Source organism: Pseudopipra pipra, chromosome 1 (assembly GCF_036250125.1).
Source record: "Pseudopipra pipra isolate bDixPip1 chromosome 1, bDixPip1.hap1, whole genome shotgun sequence".
In the NCBI taxonomy this organism is placed as follows: domain Eukaryota; kingdom Metazoa; phylum Chordata; class Aves; order Passeriformes; family Pipridae; genus Pseudopipra; species Pseudopipra pipra.
The window spans coordinates 130808175-130828901 of NC_087549.1; the positions used below are offsets into that span (position 1 = coordinate 130808175).

General features: G+C 38.6%; 2 long non-coding RNA genes across 2 annotated transcripts; one reads left to right on the top strand and one right to left on the bottom strand.

Moving 5' to 3' along the window:
• Positions 1-310: 310 nt before the first annotated feature.
• On the bottom strand, positions 311-10300 carry LOC135425273 (uncharacterized). Its single transcript, XR_010435538.1, has 4 exons — positions 10130-10300; positions 8351-8604; positions 7364-7439; positions 311-1662 (listed from the first exon to the last, which is right to left on the bottom strand). It is a non-coding gene; the product is annotated as an uncharacterized LOC135425273 (long non-coding RNA).
• A 94-nt stretch (positions 10301-10394) lies between these two features.
• LOC135425152 (uncharacterized) lies at positions 10395-16892 on the top strand. The gene is made up of 2 exons (XR_010435493.1): positions 10395-10508; positions 16226-16892. It is a non-coding gene; the product is annotated as an uncharacterized LOC135425152 (long non-coding RNA).
• Positions 16893-20727: the final 3835 nt, after the last annotated feature.

Sequence of the window (20727 nt, forward strand, 5' to 3'; positions counted from 1 at the left end):
AAGCTGTAGGAACACTTAGAGAGCTGCTTGACTTTTGGAGATAAAAATACATTAACAGAACTTCAAGTGTCATTGAAGAAGAATAGAGACATAAAACAGAAATTTAAACATTCTACTCCCTTTGTGAATTTTGTCTAAGCAGGCAGAGTGGTTGAAGAGCTTAACATGTACCAGATAGGTATCTGTAAGAGTTCTATAATTCACAGATACAAGCAAAAAAAGAGACACAAGCAAACATTAAACAACCAATGAAACAACTGAAGCAATTTTAAAGAGACTAATTCACTTCTAATTATATAAAGATAATTGGAAAAGTATCCACTACCATATCTACATAACTTGAGCCACAGATATTTTTAAATCTATTTTCTAACACAAGTTGTGCAAACAAAATGGCCCCTTCTTACCTATGATATATATGTTAAACAATGTACCTAAAAGAACATTTGTACTATTTCATGGCAGAGTAGTGCAAACAACCTCTATATTACACTTTAGTAGAAAGTAAGGAAACAAGATGGCTCACTGATGCTGATAGAAGCAACACACATTAAATTATTACATTTATGTTTTCCTTACATGTGATGTAAGTAGACAGCATAGATGTTCAAACAGACGATACTCAGCTTTGACACACAATCTAATGCAAAATTATTTTAAGTAACTTCACATCCCTCTGATATCACCTCAGGTTCATAGCAGCCAGGATGTATAGAAACTACTGGAAATTTTGGCTGCTCCATCTGAGACAGTTTGGACCCCATTTAGAAGTTCAGCTTTGGTCACTGGCATCTAAGGTATTCAAACTTACATTATAATCACTTACAAAAAAATTTTCAATCTACATCCTTATTTACACAGTGCCTATGTGAAACATATTATTATAAATTCTACAATTTTAAATTATATTTTGTTTCAATTCCTATGTCACTTTTCAAGAAAGATTCTTCATATATGAGCATGGCCATGCACTAACTATTAAAATCAGAATTGCGAGTCCTTTTACATTTTCAGTATTTTTGTGATAATCCATATGACTAGAAAGTATTTTGAGGCTTTGCTAAAGTATGATTGATACTTCTGTTAATTCCTGAGCAACATTAAAATTCCGCACAACATACATTAGAGAAGATAAGAGACCAAGGGCTATACTATGTTACTATAAAATCAAAATAACTTCACTGAGGTTATGGAATTACTCCATTTCCCAGCCAATGGGAATTTAAAATCTGTTCAGCTTAATATTTACATATGATAGAGTATGACTATCATTTTACTTGCACTGCAGTAGCAACACCATTCAAAGGATTCTGAATTTGCACATATGACAGGGAGAGATCCAAGTTCTTTAACCTTATGGAATCACTTTAAATTATACTTGGTATCTTTTAAAACCAGTTTTGGTGCAGTCCTGCAACACTGAAGACAGTTGACTTTCTGTTTATTCTAGATTTGTGAATTATATTTACAAAGAGGACTATTTGGATGTCACTGATGAGTTGTTTCAAGCCACTTCTGTGCTTTTACACCACTCAGGACTTGAGATAGTGATTTATTTGCACAGCAGAGCAGCAATGCAATTTTTTTTTGCTCAGGCAAAAGAAGAAAGTCATTCCATCATCTGTCTCCTGTCAGTGTCTTTCAAATCTTGCAAGATAATACCTGTATGTACACATAGAAATGGAAACTATTTACTTCATTTGATCTTTGTCTAAGAAAGCCTGTATCTGCTATCCTGCCAAACCACTGGCAGGAAGGAGGTTTTTCTTCCCTATACATATCATAACATAAACAGAATTGAGTTCTATTTCTTAACACTCATGAATTCTTATTACATAATCCAATTTCAATAAAAAGATCTAGTCTGAACAAGACACATACATTTTGGCAGATAAAGAACGTTCGAGGCAGAGTTGCCCTGTATCAGAATAGCAGGAGACTAAAATAAACTGCAAACAGCTACAATAATAAGTTGATAACCTGTAGTTTCAAACATGAACAACCTGTGATGGCAGTAAGTATAATTCTTTTATATAGGAAGCCATTAATAGTTAAAAATGGGAGCTCATTAATCTCACTAATTTGGCAACTTCAGAAGATTGTGCTGTTTTTACATAGAACATGTCAAATTACTTAAAAGCTCAAGAATAACGTCAAAAAAAGAACTTTGTCCTGAAAGATCTGAAGAAAATCTCTGCTAATGATAACAAAACTGTGTATTCTAGCAGTTTATGAGAAAGGCAAATATTAGCACATGAAGGCCTAAACTCAGGCTAGTAGTAGCCTTTTCTCAGTTAGTGTGAGGAGATTCTCACATTCATTCTTAAACATTCTGCTTTTAAATTATTCAAAAAATGCACAGCTATGACTAGAATAAAATAGAATTTTCAAGGGGGAAAAAACAGAGAAAAAACATGAATTATACACTGCATACAACTACTTACTTTGAAATAGTGGTTCTGCCTGCATTAAAAGCTGGAAATCCTAAGAATAGTCAAAAGAGCTGTATTTCCCCCATCTTTCCCTCATGAACTCTCAACATTGAACTCTGTATTTATAGCACAACACATAAAACTATTAGTTATCAGCCTAGATAGAATGATGGCAGCTCGTTGCACAAAATATTTGATCTTACAAAAAAGGAAAAGGCTAAATGTTTGGTCTGTTAGTATTTGCTAAGAATCCATCCTGGCAAAACTTATATTTCATCTTAAACTATTCAGGTGGGGAAATTGTTAGGAAACATTCCATAAAACAGATTAGTTGACAAAAAGAGTAAGATCCTGCAAGGTATGTACCTGTCACATACCTTGATTCATCAGATAAGTATCATATGTAGATACACGGTATAGGAAACTCTCCAACATCAATGAGAAAGATTCAGACTTGGAAATGTTACTAATTCAACTATTTCAAACCAGAAAAGTAGACATAAGAGATAGCTGAGAGCCTCACTATAATAATTTAATAATTGTCTCTTCATGTAAATATTTTCTTACTGTAACAAAATTAATTTTCTATTGAAATTAAGTTTTTCTTAACAGTTTGAATTTAGAATACAGAAAATAATGGGGTTTGGCAGTTTGTGTATTATGAGAGTATTTCTTGTGCAGTAAATATCCACTGTTATTCTTAAAAAAACACTTAGTGAGCCAAACTGGGAGAAGAGGGAGAAGTACACTAGGAGGAGAAACATACTTGATGATCAGAGTTTATGAGTGTACATGACACTCTCAGTAAATAATACATAAGTAAATCTGATTACTGAAGGAATCTCTGCCTTGGTAAATCAGATAACATTTTGGGCCATGAAGAGGAGAAGACAGGAAGTTCAGTTTTCACCTTTTCCAGCTGACTGTTCAAATTTAGTGGCACTTTGGAGCCTATACTGCCATTCTGGAAACAGCAACAGATGACTTCTTGGAGAAAGAAAGAAAGAGAGGCCGAAGTTCACAAAATACAGCACAGCACTGCTGCCTTGCAGTGTGCAATCTGTTGGCAAGTGGGAAAAAATTTGTATGGATTGCTCCATCCTGAAGCTGATGCTTATGCCTCTATTTGAGCTCACATCTTAGTAGTCTGTGCACCAAGCCCTCCTGGTAACATTAATGTAGGCTGGTTATGGTTGCATTAGTGGAATTAGTTTCTCCTTTACAAAAATTTAGTAACTTGAATAAATAAAAATGAGAGAACAGCTGTTTAGCTCAAAATAGCAATGTGTCACTTATAGAATGTAGAACCAAATATAGTTCCATAGTGCCATATCTTTGTTACCTGCCATGTCCTTTGATTACATTTTCCCCTACCTTACAGGTACTGTCTTGGTAACACACCCTCAGTGAAAATTCTCTCTTAAAGCTAGATTTGCTAGTTAGTTTAATTTAGTGCATAAAAGCATTAAATACTTAATTACTGTGTTCTGTGTGGCATCAGATCATGAACGTAGGCCAGCTAAAAATATTCTATTATTTTGGAAAAGCTGTGTCCTTTGCCAAAGCATAGAAACAATATCACTGTGCTGCAGTCACTGTAGAAATACAGGTTACCAGTTAGAGGTGTCTATAAATAAGAGTTCTGTGTGAACAATAAAGCACTTGTGTAAAGAGAAAGTGAAATCAAGAAGGGTGACCACTTCATCACACCATTGAAAAGAAAAATGAGAACACTGCCATCATGTTGAAACACAGACATAAGAGTTAATGAATCAAAGTATACAGATTTAACTATGCCATTTTCAGGAAAGGGAAGGAACACTCACATTAATCAGTATAACATTATAGATGAATAGGATTACATAAATATTTGCATGAAACAGAACAAGCAATTGCATGAGGCAGGAGACACAAGCTTTTGAAGGGTCTGGGCCATTGCCCAAGACAAAATTACCAAGCAATAGCTGCTATAAGGTAGCCAGCTTTGCACAGGCAAGACCATCAAGCCACCAGGGTAACAGAAAAGAAAGATCACAATCCCACACACTGAATAACGGGTCTAATACTAAACTTTCAGGCGTGTAACATAAAAAGCCCAAATTCAAGTGTGAGGCCGTTGAGGTGGGTGAAGAGCTGTTCTTTGGCGCACCCTGTCGGGGGAAAGGGGCACTGCCTCCCGCCTCACACGTGTCCAAGCCTCCTGGAGACACCACTTGTGGAAAAAATGTGGGAGAAAAAGTGGAAAAACATACTGAGTTTCTCTATTTGTCTGCAGAGGTATGTTCTGTTAGCTCTGTAAGTACATCGTGCATTGCTATACAAGGGAAACCTCTTGTCATTTCTCTGTTAAGTCAGGGGCTAAATCCACCCAAGACAGCTAGAAAATTAAAGCTTCCATTATTTGGAAGCTCCATTTCCTGTTCTTCGAGAAAAGGGTTGCATTCTGAAAAGCTGCTTTCTGTTCTGAATACTCTGATGCAGCACATATTTCTGGTAAGAACAAAGTAGATGCACGCTCTCTCAGAAGGGACGAGACGCATCTCTAGAAGAACTTGAGAAGCTGTAACTTGTATTAGCAAGTGTTCGAATAGACCTGCACAGTGGGTTTAGGTAATGGATCCTTAGTTCTCCATGAGGAGATGGTTCTATCTAAACCAGAGGCAAACAGCACTCCTGCTACCAAGGCAAGTATATTTACACACAACTCAACCATCCATTTTCACCAAACAAGTTATGTCCGATTTGGTCATTTGTATCTTTACTGTGAAATGACAAAGAGAATGAAGAGCTCCAGGATGCATCTGCTGAATGGCACTCGGAACTGAGAAGGCCACAAATTATTCAAGTGCCCCCTGTTAAAGGTGACCATTTTCATTCATTTAGGCATGGAGTCATGCACACTTTAGCACAATAACAAGAGCACTTAGTAAATAAGCTGATAGTAGGGTTTGGACCTAAATATTTGTATGTGCTAGTTTCTGGACAGCAAAAGCAGGTACTGCAAGCAGGCTGCCTGATAGCCCAATAGAAGTGAACATACCAGAGTATACAAGTGAACAGGAGAGGATGCAGAACCAAGAACAAACAGGATGAAGAATTTTAACTGTTTTACCGAGGGCTTTATATAAATTCAAGTTATGCTAAAATGCTTTATAATGAGGTCATATTACTAGTTTTTCCTCATATTACTATTCTTTCCTTCTGTTGTGTGGCAATGCCCGGTGTAATACACCTCTTACAAATGCCTAGCCTCTCTTCCAAGGACTATCCTGTCATCTAAGAAAAACTGGTGTAAAGAAGGGTGGGGAGAGAGGGCTGGACTGAAGGGTGAGTGAATGAAAGTGAGATTACAGATGTCTAAGCTAGTTTAGACCTACCACCCAGCAGTCTGCATTAGTTTCACACTGTGCAATGTGAAAGAAAGAACACATTTAGGAAGAGATGGTGAGGAGGTGGAGGCAGAAGAAAAATACAGATGGGTACAAAACTGCCAACAACCTGTCAGATCTGAGAGGGAAGTTGTAAGGAGTGCATGAGGAGCAAAAGAACTTGACCCTTGTTACTTATCTATTTTAGGTGTAGTGGAATTTTCAGATAGGGATTAAAATTACAGAAACAAAAGAAAAGTTGGCTGCATGTGTCGATGCCTCTATATAGGCAGCCTCGAGAGTTCCACTAATGCCTTGTCTATGATGCCTATCAGGCATGAAATCACTGGCTTTGGTTCATGTAGGTTGTATGGTAGAGACACCATCTAATCAGTCCCAAAAATTCCCAGCTGTAGGTAAACAGAGCATATACAGGCAGTGAAGAGACTAATCTCATCAAAAAGATTCTTCTATTATGTCACTGCAAGGAAAAAAAGTAAATGGATATTTAATATAGTATGAGGTAGTAGTAACTCATGGTGCTACTACTGGTAATGCTCAGTGCCATTCAGAGAAGGAAAAAGAATACAGTGCACCAAATCTTCAGAAACAGCTGAGAGAGTGGGAGTTTAATCAAACCCAAATTCACTACCACTACAGTTCGCCCATGCATGATGTTCTCAGCAGTTTAGTGCTTTGTTGGGGGGGGCATCTGAAGCTATACATAGATGCATGCCTGCAAATGGGTACCACATTACTATTTTACCATCTTTGTAAAAAATAAGAGAACGCTAGGCATAAGTTTAACTATCATCATTTTTCACTTCCCACAACTGCAAAGCTGCCAAGTCCCTGCCAGATGCCTGAATAAGATTTGTGGATTGCTGGAGGGAGTCTGCACCAAGTGAGTTTCAGATTTTGCTATTTCTCGTTTTCATTGCTCTCCATTCTTCTTGGACAGCAGATGGTGGCATTATCATGGATGGATCATTTTTTAACAAAGATCTTCTCATGACTTCTCAATATAAAAATCACTGGAGTATCATAACAAAGGATACACCTGGTTTGTTACCTATTTTAAGTTTAGAAAAACAACTGAGGCAACTTATGAGATGGAAAAAAATCTTTTCCTTTGCAAAGAGAAAACACTCAATGAAATTCTGCTATTTTAACTATTTTACATTGTACCAAGACACCAAATCCTGGGGTTTTTTATAAGGATAAAGATTCTTAAATCATCAAATTATGCTACGGTTTTCTTGAATTCATTATGCTTAAAAATTATGGGCCACATAGGAACACTGTGAACCAGTAAAGAGAATGGGGAATATCTTTCTGAGTATATTGAACCATCCTGATCACCAGAAAAGGAAATATTTGCAGACCTCCCAAATGGCAAAAAGCACTGGATTGCTTGAAAGTTAAGTTTAGGACTCTGAACCTGTACGATAAAGGTATAAATAAAGACAATACATGCATAAGGCTAAACTACTTATTTTTAGGCAGGCTTTCTGAATTTTGCCCAGAGCACTTCCTTAAATGCCCCAAACACTTCCTATTTACCTTTTAAATAGATTTGCTGAAGCTTGCATCCAGTGCTGCTATAGTACTGAACTCACAAAATAGTCAGCAGAACTATCTGTTGGTGATAGAACAAAAATTGGGAATGAATGTTGAAATAGTGGGGGGCAAAGCAGGAGAAGGAGAAGACATTTTTAGGGAAATATAAATGTATATGTTACCACTTGGACAGTTCTTTCAATATGCTGAATAAAACTGGGATGCAGTAGTAATACAAAAGGGTAAGTAAAGGATCCTTCAAAGGACACTGTATATCTCATATTACTAAAGAAATGAGAAAAAAACTTATTATGACCAAACAACAAGCTGGACAAGTCACTTTAGGATCTCTGAGTGCAAGTAATCCACTCCCTGCCTGCCCTTAATTTTTATGGGTCAGTTCATACAGATAAGTTTTAGAAAAATTGCATATACTATTTTCCCTGTTTATACATAGCAGGTACCCTTTCTGTCCCTGTGGTCTTCAGTCTGGCAACAAATGCTAGCAGGAATTTCAGGGATTCAGGATCTCAAAATTCAAGCCTTAATTTTTTTCTGCCTTCTTTCACTAAAACCTTTGCTCTGTCAAACCATCTAATTGCAAGGAATGACTTCTGCTATACTGCTCTTTGAGAAAATCAACCTTCTGCCCACTTCTGTTATTTGTCCTTTGGTATTGATGGGGGGTTTTCCACTAGACTGTAGCTACCTACATGGCCACAACACTCTAGCAGAGATGTAAACCAAATTTACATCTTGGTAGATGTAAACCATATGATTCAGCATTGAATGGAAATCCCTGACTATGTAGCCTTGTTTAAAGTTTTGCCTTTTCCATTTCATTTGTAGTAAGCTTGAAAAGCATAAACTTGAAATCAAATATCCAACCATCTGCAATTAATACCCTTACTAAGATACACACTAGTTTTCAGCCTAAAACTACCTGTAATACTTTGTCCCACAGAATATATGATTACCCATGATACATACCAGCTGTGCTTGTAGTCAGATTGTAATGCTAGAAATCTTGAGTTTGATCATGCCTTCCATTTCAGTGATAACTCAACAACCATGTCCTCATGGATGCAATATCAAAAAGAAAATTAAGAACTTCTTGCTGATGAAATGAGAAAGCTTGCTAGAAGATAAGTCAGTAGGGGTATGATCCTCAGGCCACATAGGTGGGGAAGTTCAAGAAATTTTTTTGTAGGAATGAGTCATGAATTCTTCACTAACTGATTCATCTGTAACACAAGAAATTTTAAAGAGGACACATACATAACAGTCTGTGTTCTTCATGGAGAAAAAAAAAATAGACACTCCAGAGGAGAACTGTATTTTTTTATTTAGCGTGCTAATCTTGGACATTATTATGACAATGTTTCTTTAACTTTTCCCTTCTGAGGGCTGAACATAACTCATCACAAAACAGACTGTTTTTAAAGTAAGAGTAATTGTTGCAGGCTATACTGCCTTAAAATGTTCTAAAACTAGAGATTCACGTTAATTAGAAAGTTGTTCATGTCTCATGAAGTACCACTTGTTCTGTGTTGCTTTTGGAAAAGGGAATTGATTTTGTGTTTATTTATCTATTTTACATACCTTAGGTAGGTATAATTGATTCTGTTATTTCAAATATGTGCAAAACTATGTAAAGTAAACAAGGCAATGGGAGGTGATATCTTCTAAAAAAAAAAAAAGCAGAAGTCTTAAATATTGGGCTATGTCATAGTTATTTGTATGTACATTTTGAAAGCTGAGTGTGTATATTCAACCAATGTCAGGCAGCAGGAAATTATAGTGATGGTGCTAATTTTTCTGTGCTTATTTCATTGTTCAACCAAGCCTGTACAATCCAAATTCAATGAATCCAGATCAGAATCCTACATAATTTTTTACCTCTTTTCAAACTTTCTGAATGAAAAGGATATAGACCGAAAGGAGTTCTGCTGGAGGGTTGTGGCCACTGTAGCTACAGTCTAGTAGCCATCAATACCAAAACAGAAGACATAACCTTCACAGTAGGATGCAGAAACTCTCCTTTTGCCCTCCTTCTTCTTAGTTGAGCTAATCACAGTTCATAATAGAGGAAAGCTAACTACTAAGCCCCTCCTGTGGCATAATCTTTTCCTGCCACACATGCTGTGGTCTTGCTCTATATGGTTACAGAGCAGAGAGCAGTATGTGAAATGCTTCTGCACCTCCCACATTAGGATGCCACGTTTAGATAGAGAAAACAAGGAGAAGGCCATCTCCATGCCCCTTGACTACACAGTCTATAGATTTGCTTGCCCAAACAAGCAGGAGCAGAGCTCCCAGTATTCTTTTCTCTTTACCCTTTTCTCTTATACATAGGCAAGGGTTCAGTCCACAGGACCACTGAGGAATAAATAGACAAGGAGAGGGAAGCAAGCAAAGTATTTTTCCCCGAGGCCATTGTTTTGAGAGGTCAAGAAGGCCTGGCACATAGTGGTACAAGTCTCCCAAAACACAGTCATGAACTCAGTCTTTCTAGAGCTTGTGTGGGAGTGCTTTGTGATTGATCCTGGCTGGACAGCAGCTGCTCACCAAAGCTGATCTATCACTCTCCTCCTCAGCTGGACAGAGCAGAGAAAATATAACAAAAGGCTCGTGGGTTGGTATAAGGGCAGAGAGAGATCAGTCAGCAGTTATCATCATGGGCAAAACAGACTCAATTTGGGGAAATTAGTTTAATTTATTACCAAAGTAATCAGGATAATGAGGAAATAAAAAGCAAATCTTCCCTACCCCTCCCTTTTTCCTGGGCTCAACTTTACTCCCAAATTCTCTACCTCCTCCCCCTCCAGCTCAGGGGGACAGGGAGTGGAGGTTGCAGTCAGTTCATTGTGTCTGCCACTCACTCCTTCCTCCTCAGGAGGAGGACTCCTCACACTCTTTCCCTGCTCCAATGTGTGCCCGTTCCACAGGGTGTAGTCCCTCAGGAACAGACTGCTCTGGGGCGGGCCCCCTGTGAGGTCACACCTCCTGACAGCACACCTGCTCCAGTGTTGGCTCCTCTCTCCTTAGGGCCACAGGTCCTGCCAGGAGCCTACTCCAGCATGGACTTCCCACGGGGTCACAGCCTCCTTCAGGACCGCGCCAGCATGGTGTCCTCCATGGGCTACAGGTGAATCTCTGCTCCACTGTGGACCTCCATGGGCTGCAGGTAGATCTCTGCTCCACCATGGACCTTCATGGGCTGCAGGTGGACAGCTTGTCTCATCATGGTCTGCACCACAGGCTGCAGGGAAATCTCTGCTCCAGCGCCTGTAGCACCTCCTCCCCCTCCTTATTCTCTGGCTTTGATGTCTGCAGAGTTGTTTCACATATTCTCAATCCTGTCTTATCTGGCTGTAATTGCTTCCACATATAACTTTGTTCCCCTTCTTAATTATGTTATCCCAAAGGCTCTACCACTGCCACTGATGGGCTGGTCCATCTTGGAGCTGGCATCGGCTCTATCAGACACAAGAGAAGCTTCTATCATCTTCACACAGAAGCTACCACTGTAGCCTCCTGCTACCAAATTGCCAAAAACCCAAATACATTGTGGGAACGTTTTGCCTCTTGAAAAGAGAACAGTATAAAACCCTATCAGATTGCTGTGTAAGTCACCATCATGTTACCAAGGTCAAAAACATAACCCCGCTTATTAGAGTAGATCCTCTTTTAGTCTAAGTCAGCATTGCTTGAGTCACTTAAGCTTAACTAGCATATCACCAGGGCATCTGCTGAGTTCCTGTGAGTCTAAATCCTCTGCTACAAAAACTGAACAGAAGACAGCCTTTCATTTCAGTGAAATCAGAAACAGATCAGCTCTGGGGAAGGTTACGCTTCCAACATACCAAATTGTAGTTATTTTTGGGGTACTGCTTTTGCTTGGTCCTGAACAAATTCCTTGCCAGTTGTTTTAGGATATTCTGGTCTAGCAGTCCTTTCTTTCCTTAAAAAAAGAGACTTCAGTAAGTTTAACTCAAAAAGTGGTATGGTAAAGGGGGGATCTGATATATTTTCAGAGATAAACAGTATGATGATTGTAAAAATAATCCTAGGATATGTCATACACATTGTAATATCTGTCTAAGCTAAAAAGGAATGTAGAGTAGCTGGAAATAATGATAAATGGGTTGTACTTCCTGAGCTGCTTCCCACTATTGTAAAAGTTGAAGTTAAACTAGTTTGATGCTTAGCCTACTCTTTTTCTCTCTTACCTAACCTTACTTACACTTTTAGGTTTACTTTTCACAGATGAAAGAGCGACTTCTTGTTTGAAGGACTACTTAGTGGTCATTAAGTTACTTCTTGCCAAATTCTCGAATAATTGCCTCAAAGGTTTCTGTAAGGTAAAATATATTTGGCATGCATAATTGGAAGAAACAACATAAAATATACATTGCATCTTTTAAATAAACAAAATGTTCTTCATTTACACAAGACTACATAAACAAGTAATAAAGACTTTGGTGGCAGAACTGTCTTGCTGGGTCATTAAAATAATTCTGCTTTCATGCTTCTCCCCTTCCCTGGGAATCAGATTTTTTTTTAATAACTACTGTTATTCTTGTTACTATTATACTTGCCCCAGCATATTGATGTTAGACATGAATGTCACAGTAAGAAGCTTCTTTTAAACTACTCTTGTGACATCCTGAACAGTGCTTTTTCTAACCTAGCTTACATTTTAAAAGTGCCTTCAAGTTTTTCATCTCATAATGAAGTTCAAATAGTAAAACACAATAAAACACAGATGACTGACAGTCAAGCATATCAGAGAATAAGCACACAGTAAACAGATTTTTAGTGATTCTAAATTATTTGATGCTTGTATTTCTTCAATGAAAAGCTTACTTACCGAGTGAACATTCATTCTTTCCTTGGATATGTAAGAAAAAAAATGTATATCTGATAGTTTTGCCTTCTCCTGGAATATTACACTTTACAAAAGTAGAGTGAATTTTCCATTAGCATTGTTCTACCAAGATTTTCAACAATAAAAAGAGCTGTATCATTAACTCTGACTTGTACTATATCAAACTTAGATTAATTCCAGCAGTGAGGACTACCACATGCAGTTTGAGAAGAGTTTGGCTGTACATTCCATAGTCAGGACTACACAAAGCCTTCTCTAATCTTCAGAAATAGAGGCTCTCTTTGTGGGGGAAGAAGATGCCTGCTGCTTCACTGAAAACCTTCTTAAAGCACCTACATTTGTATAATAAACAGAGGGAACTAAGAGTACAATGTAAAGAAGACCAGAGCATATAATCATAGCTACTTGAGAAAGTCACTGCAAATTTGATGTGATTTCTGACCAATTTAGCTACACAGTAATCTGCACAAAACATTTATTTCAGTGAGCGTGACAGCAATATTTACAAAAAAAAGATTGTCTCAGGAAGGTCTGTAGATTAGCCTAATTAAAATAAATTAATCCAACTTAAAGTTGGTACAATTTTCTCATGAAGACAAGCCCACTTTCTTGAAGCATTGCCCACATTTATCACACTTGGACATTTTGTTCAGACCAGACATAACATTTTTGATAATATACAGTATGTAGGACAAAGCCGCAGCAGTTTGTCATGGGTGGGCTGATCCTCGCCCACTTGAGTTAGGCAGGTTTTGGAGGACTTGTGAGAGCAGCAGAGAGCTTCTCTCATGATTAATAGGCACGCAGCATTGTTCGATCTCCCAGGAAACGATGCTGTTTGATTTGGGCACGCTGTGATGAAATGGCAGTTGTATCAGCCCTGTCCTTTGTTCCACTGTCTCCTATCAGATGTTTAGGAACCACCAACATTTCTGCTGTTCCCATATGATTATCCTCACGTTCTTCCTCACTGTGTCACCCAGACCTTCAAGATAAGCAGTAGCCTTGATGTCTTTTTCTCTAAAAGAAAAAGTGTTTGAGATTTATGATTCATCAGTGGTAAAAGTCTTCAGTTTCTCCTCTAATAATCATCTTGCCTAGTGTTTGTGGTCAGCAATTAGAGATCTAACTCAGAGAACAGTAGGGAACGTGGTGTTAAGCAGCCCACCAATAGTAGCATTTGGTGGCTTGCTACATGCCACATCCACAACAAGCCTGTTTTACAGACCGTAGGAAAGGGAAGAAGCAGTCTCTTTCCCAGAATAACTTCAGTTAGGTCAGCTGGTCACAGGAATGAAGAATTTCTGTGCTGTTCTTCACTTCTGGAAGTCAAGGCAGACATAATGTATAAAGCTAATAGCAAATTAAAGAACTGGGGAAATACTTATCTCAGACAAGAAGTAAGAAGTGAATAAAGTCTCCTAGGCATTAAACCCATGAAATAATCTTTATTTGTGTTTATTTTTGATCACCAGACCTGCAAAGGGCAGTAATTTACATGAAGGCATTTAAAATACAGTAGGAAATCCGATATTAGAATTCGGGAACAAAATGGGCACCACTTTACACATTTAAACTGCACAGCTCTTGCTTGCAGCGTCACTTAGTGCATGGCTAAGGGTGCCAAAGTAAGGTGACCCAAAGACAGAGCAGAACTGTGCTTCATCTGCCACCCCATCCTCCTCAGTAATACAACTGGGTTCATATCTCATAATCCCACCAAAATACTTATCTAATGTAGAAAAATCCATTTCACACTCTTTTTTTTAATGCAAGCATTTCATTTTATTTATCTCCATCCACACGCTAAGAAAAAATATTTTAAATTTTCAGTCCTCATTTTTAAATACAGTAATTGCCTTCAGTGTTTACAACATATTAGTTACTGGCAAGAGACAGAAATGGGATTTCTTAATTTAATCACTGGATTAGATCATTAATCACATCTATATTTATTATACAATGCAGAAATAACAATATTCTCCTTCAGGTTCTATTATTTCAACTAATTGCAAAAAACCCCCCACGTTTTTCCAAACACTGTAATAATACTCTATGTGCACTTTTCATTTTCCTCTCTTTATGTTTGTGAAATAGAGATCAAAATAATTACACAAAGGTGTATATTAAATACTCAAACCCAAAACCACTGGAAAAGCAGATAATGGTAAAGAATATAAAAATGAGTTTAAGATAAAACATATTTTTTAAAAACATACCTTGCCATTTACCCTTCTATAATTCAAGTTTAAAGTGTGCTATATTAAAACTCCACATATTGGTCAAATTTATTTCTGTGTTAGGAACAGATTTCTGGTCTTTTCTACGCATCAGCATTTACAGAGAACTGCAAGTTTGCTGCAAGATCTGCGGAACTTTCTTCTTCTTTCGGAAGTCATCTTTCACAACAATGTCAAAGATCTAAAGGAGGGAAGACATTCCTCTATGTTTTCCATATTTTTTTCTCACAGGAATGGACACATGGTGTTCTCAGTGTTTCAGGATAATAATCCCAATGACTACAACTATGACAACCAAATAATGGCCAGCTTAGCAGAGCACCTCATTGGACTTCAGAGTGACTTTACTTCAGATCACTCTTGAGGGAGTCTTCTCCCTTACAAGAAATTGCAATAAACAGCCTCCATTCTTGCTAATACTCAGCCGTGGTAAGAGGGCACTTAACATTGTACAAAAAACAGGAGAGTTCAATTCTGGAGTCAGGTCAACCCTAGCACCTGGAAAGCCTTCCTAAGGGCTGGTTTCTGCAGGATCATTCAACAGCCTCTAAAATTTTGTGTTCATGATGTGGTTCTCTACCTCTACCACACATGTAATCAACTCACCTTCTCATGACTGCTACTCCCGCCTCAACTTCCCTGGACTGCGAGTGTTCGAATTTAACAGAAAGTTTCCCTTCCTATAATTCAGGAAGCCTACAAACACAGGAGAATGTAGTGGTTTTCTCTTTTAATACAGAAATTATGAACCCTACAGGTGTACGAAGCACACCTGGCCTCCTTCCAGATGTCTTTTTTTTCCTCTCCTTCAAAACATAATAAGCTCTAGTGCCTTCCATTAAACACTGGAGAAGTAAATCTTTGCCCACTTGTAAAAAGGAATATTATTATTTGACTGTTTCAAGACTCATCAGTTCTCATTCTCTGGTTCCCATGGAAACTATCCCCAGTGAAGTTTGAGAGGGGCTTTGTGCGCCGCAGAAATTACAATAATTATGGAGAGAATTAGGTTTCTGAAGGGGAAAATCTTAACTACTTTCAAATTTTGTCCAGACCTTGGATGGCAAATCATCCACTGTTTCACTTTCACCACATAATAAAGTAGAAATGAGTAATTTGCCATGTTGATTTTTAGTTCATGAGATTTTTAGGGAAAAAAGGTACTGGAATAAAGCTGTATATTTTGTCTGAACAGAGAGCAATGTAATCAGCATAATATAAAGAGTACAGTATTAGGCTGAAATTAGTTCACAGTGTTTTCTGAGAGAAGTTGTATCTAAATTTATGGATAAAATTCTATCACGAGAGGTACATCTACCATCTCCCTCGAAACAGCAAGATTGTTTCACTGAACCTCTACTATAAATTAATTTGATGGAGCAAGTAGTAAACTGGCCCAGCACCTTCAACAAAAAAAATACGGAAGAGGTTACATTAAAAAGTGAGAGACAAGAAAGGGTTGACTTATATACAAAATTTTATAAACTGTATGAGTGCTCTATTAAATTCTGATTTTTGATGAATGAAAAGCAGTAGGTTCAATAATGACAGTATTTCCTAAAAAAAACGCTATGCTTATAATTGAATCTAATTATCTTCTGTAGAAAGAAGTTGTTACACAGATTTAACACAAGATGGATGATTGAAAGAAGTGGTTGTAATGATGAGCAATATTACAGAGACATAATTATGACAGAAACTATGATTAATAACTATTTTTATTTTTTTAAACAGATTTGGAAACAGAATAGGCAAAGAGATAGGAAAAGGAGCAAGGGCACTAATATGAGGCCCTACTCAGTTAAGACTACATTCAATAGAGAACATCTATATGATTTTATAGCAATTCCAAAACCATAAACCAAGCATCTACAAGTTCCTACTCCAAAGGACACCTCTCACTTAAACCTGGAAGTTTTCTAAAAATTCTATTTCTATGGAAGCAGAAAATGAAACAGCTTGGCAACTGTGTCACATGCCTATTCTAACTGAAGACCCCAAATCCCCAGGTGCTACTCTGGCCCCCAAGGAGCCAATACCTGTGCTCAGAACACACCCAGCCTACAGAAGGAGGCCAGAGTACTTCACAAAACAAAGAGGTGAACATTTTCTTTTAAAACACAGCCAGAGAGGAAGAAATTGTTGTGTTTATTTTCATACAGTATCCTGATGGTTAGAGCACTCACTGGGAAAAAACAGGAGACACCTGAGTTAAAGGTTTCTTCAGCAAGATGTTCTTCTCCTGCCTCCTCTCTGTCTCCTGCCTCAAAAACATGTTTAAATACGAGGCTGGAGGGTAGATGTAGCAGGGGGAGGGGAACAGAAGACATGAATGTATGTTCACCCCTGAGCAGTTAGGGCTTCAAGCAGAATAACAAAAATACAGATTGCACTCCTTGGACTTGTTTTGGAGTTGTGTTTAAAATGCACAAACAACTCTGGAAGCTGGGAACAGAGGCCAGAAGTTACTCCTCCCTGCTGGGAGAGCCAGGCCAGGAATCATCCTCCTCCAGGCCCCAGGATTCCCGCATTCCTCTCAGCCTACTCACACAGCCTTGGCAGCACCGCTCCCTCCCCAGCTCCAGCCTCCCGGGCAGCCTGCTCACTGGGGCATTCCCCCAGGACCTGGGAGATGCAAGTTCAACATGGCCAGCTGAGCAGCAAGCCCTTACAAACTTCTTAGTTAAAGCTTATGCTACTGATTCAAGTATAAGGGGGGTAAGGAAGAGAGAAACCACCATGGGTTTGGTGAGGTTTTGTGTGCTGGGGTTTTTTTTTAATAAATGACATAGAAGGATAAAAACATAGACCAGAGCTCAGAGCTTGCATGCACTGGCAATAGAGGCAGTGTGCCAAGGGAAGGAGGTGCCTATGGCCCACAGAGAGCTAAATGCCAAAGCTGCAGAAGGAGGCAGGATTCCTGAAACATCCCTGTTCTCACTAATTGGCTCAGAGCAGCTTCCTGCTGAGAACGCTGACTCTTTCAGATCACCCTTCCCCATACGCAACATCCATCACCCCAATTGTTTAACAGAGGCAATTAGGGTGCCAAACACCTGAAAGTTATGTACAGGAGCCTGTTTTCTATTTCTTCACTCTGAAGGCTAGATGAAATCTAGCCTCTATGGACCACTGTTTCCATTTGTTAAAAATAGATAGAAATTAAGCTTTGTATTCCACTGGGGTGGCAAGGATAAATGTACTGAACATTGAGATGCTGAGGCATTCAGTAACGGGAGTTGTAGCACAGGATAAACCTCATAGAGATAAGATCTCTGTCTGAAATCTTTCCTATTCAAGCAATAAACCTAAGAAGAGTAATATGAATGTGACACAAAACTATTAGAATATTGAGTTGGTTAAAATAGACTGACCAACCAACATTGTGGGAGGAAAATATTCCTACAGGCTGTATGAAAATCACAAGCTTTCTGCACAAAAGCCAAAAGCAGTAAAAGTGCTCTCAAAATTCTCTCCCAGTTCTGCAGCCTACACGAAGGAAAGACAGTAATAGCCTAGGCCAATACTTATCCCTGCAGTGCAGCACAAGTAAGGAAGGGGAAATCATAAGGAACTGGCACAACCAAAACAAGAAATAAATTTTTATCCCTGGACTGGGAAGGGGAAGAAGCTGATGAACAATTGCAGAAGTGAAAAGCTTTGGCATAAAACAGAGTGGGGCTCAGACTTCGGCCCTGCCACTAGGGCTGTGTGGAGAAAGACATTTCTGCTTCATGAAAGCTGAGATTTCAAAATCTGGCTTTAAGCCAAACCAAGATAGAATTTCCAAGCTGATGGTTCCTAAACATGACTTTTGGAAAATAAGCAAGATGCTTGATTTTCCATCCAGTAATGATCCTGTAATACAAAAGCAGCATTTGTTACAAAACAACAGAATTTAGACTTAGGCATCAGAATTTTCTATCTTTGTGACTGCAAATTCAGTTGAATTTACATGATTTGATAAAACTTTCTAAAATAACTACATTTTTGATTAATTTGTCTGTGAAGTTTCTGTCCTTAACTACTCACAAGTAAGATTCATGATGAAAACAAAACCACAAAAAAATCAGGAATTGGACACAAAGATCAAATCAGAAAATAAATACTAACCAAGGGAAAAGATGGATCTTAAAGCATGAGAATGAATGTAGTATGAAGACTACATACCTTATTTTGTCTCAAGAGTATATCTATCCAGAGTTATGCAAAATGGTAGTGATTGTCATTTAAAGTTCACTGATGTGGACAAGACTAGACAAGACAAGAGCAAATATACTACAGTTCATCAAATTAAATAGTTCCTTACCCATGTTTTTGCCAAACTGCCTCTGCTTTATCACTGTGCCACAGGAGCATCAGCACAGATTGATAACAGAGCCTCACTCCTGTAGACAATGGAAGTCACAGATCTAAAATTTCCTAATCTCCCCTTCCTTTAGGCACAGAAATTCATTTGAGAAGATGCCCATTTTTTAACTGAATCATATACATGCTGTCTTATATGTAGAAACACATGAAAAATAGAACAGGTGGATAAAAATAGGTTCAGCCTGGGAGAACCCAGAATTTCTGAACATTCGCCACTGTGAACAAGCTGTTAGGAGCTGTGGAGCTGTTCAGCAAAGGCCCCAGTTTGGAAGCCTAAGGTTGCCATCTTTTGGAATTGCATGTGAAGTGTGTAGCTCCCACACAGTGCCATTTCATGAGGTCAGGAGACAGCAGTAGCTTAGTGAAAGAAATTTGGGATCAGACAAATTGTCTATACTGCTAAAAAGTCTTTACTTCAAAGTGTTTTAATCAGTAGTAGCATCCAACTCCAGAAGAAATTTCCACACTTCCTTGTCATCAGTACTTACATCACCTAGGTAAGTTCAGTAATGGTTCTACAGGTGAGTGTGAAGGACCCTAAATCAACCTCTGCCTTATATGGAAATTCCACAGCATCTAGTTTCTGAAGGGAACATATGGAAAGGCTTTCCATTTTAACCTCCACCCAGTTCCCCTTCCTTGTTCCCATGCTCCTTTAAAGTCTCTTCCTCCTCATCTTGGATGCAAGCTGGCCTAGTGGTTACTCTGGAGTTTTTCTATCTCCCTTCTGTTATGGAGTTAGTTACTCCTTCCCTTGCACGTCCCACCCTGCACTCCAGCCTCCCCTAATCATGCAACTTGTTTTGCTCTCACAGAAGGTGCCTTTGCTCTCCTTCGTCCAGTGTGCAGCAGCTGGGACAAGAGGCAGTCTGTATTCCTCTCCTGGCCAAGATGCCTCCTTTCCAGCTCAGGATCCAGAAACTGTCAGCAGATTAACTAAACTGTTTTCCAGAATCATGAGATTTGGTTCTTCTCGATTTCAACAGGAGTTGTTCCTGAGCCTAAAAAAATTTCACTAAAAGATACTATACAAAAGTCATATGCATCACTCCAGCGATGGAAATAGTATCGGTATAAAGCAACTTCTCTTACTAACACCTCATGGTGGATATGCCTGGTACAGCTCGTGACTGAGAAAACTGGATCACAAATTACATGGGGACCACACCATCCAAAGTTCACTTTAATTCAATTCTCTGGCTTCTGTCACCCAAAGTTCACTATATTCATACTTTAACTCAGTTCTCTGGCTTCTGTCAAGCCAAACTTTGTAAGATGTTGGCAAAGATGGCCAACATCCTTCTGGACTATATAAAGAAAAATGTTGCCAGTAGGTTGAGAGAGGTGATCCTTCCCCTCCCTCTACTCAGCACTGGTAAGACACACCTGGAGTACTGAGTCAAGTTCTGGCCTCCCCAGTGCAACATAAAAATTAAACTGGAACAATTACAGCAAAGGGCCATGAAGGTGACTGAGTGACTGAAGCAACTGTCATATGAGGAGAGGCTGGGAGAGCTGGAGAATTGGAGAATAGAAAGCTCAGGGAGATCTTGTCAGTGTGCATAAATATTGGATGGGAGTGTGTAAAAAACATGGAGCCAGGCTCTTTTCAGTAGTTCCCAGTAGCAGGATAAAAACAATGGGCACAAATTGAAATATAACAAATTCTACTTGTAAAATATGAACTGTGCTCTAAACTAGGGTCTAATTTCCCATCAGTTCACAGCAACTACGTATTTGCTTTCCAAACATACGTCTCTATGACTCCTTCCCCTCACAGGCACTCCTCTGAAACATCCCCACAGTTACAATTCTATCAACTTCCAAGTCACTCTGTAAAGCTCTTTTGCTATTAAGTCTGCAAA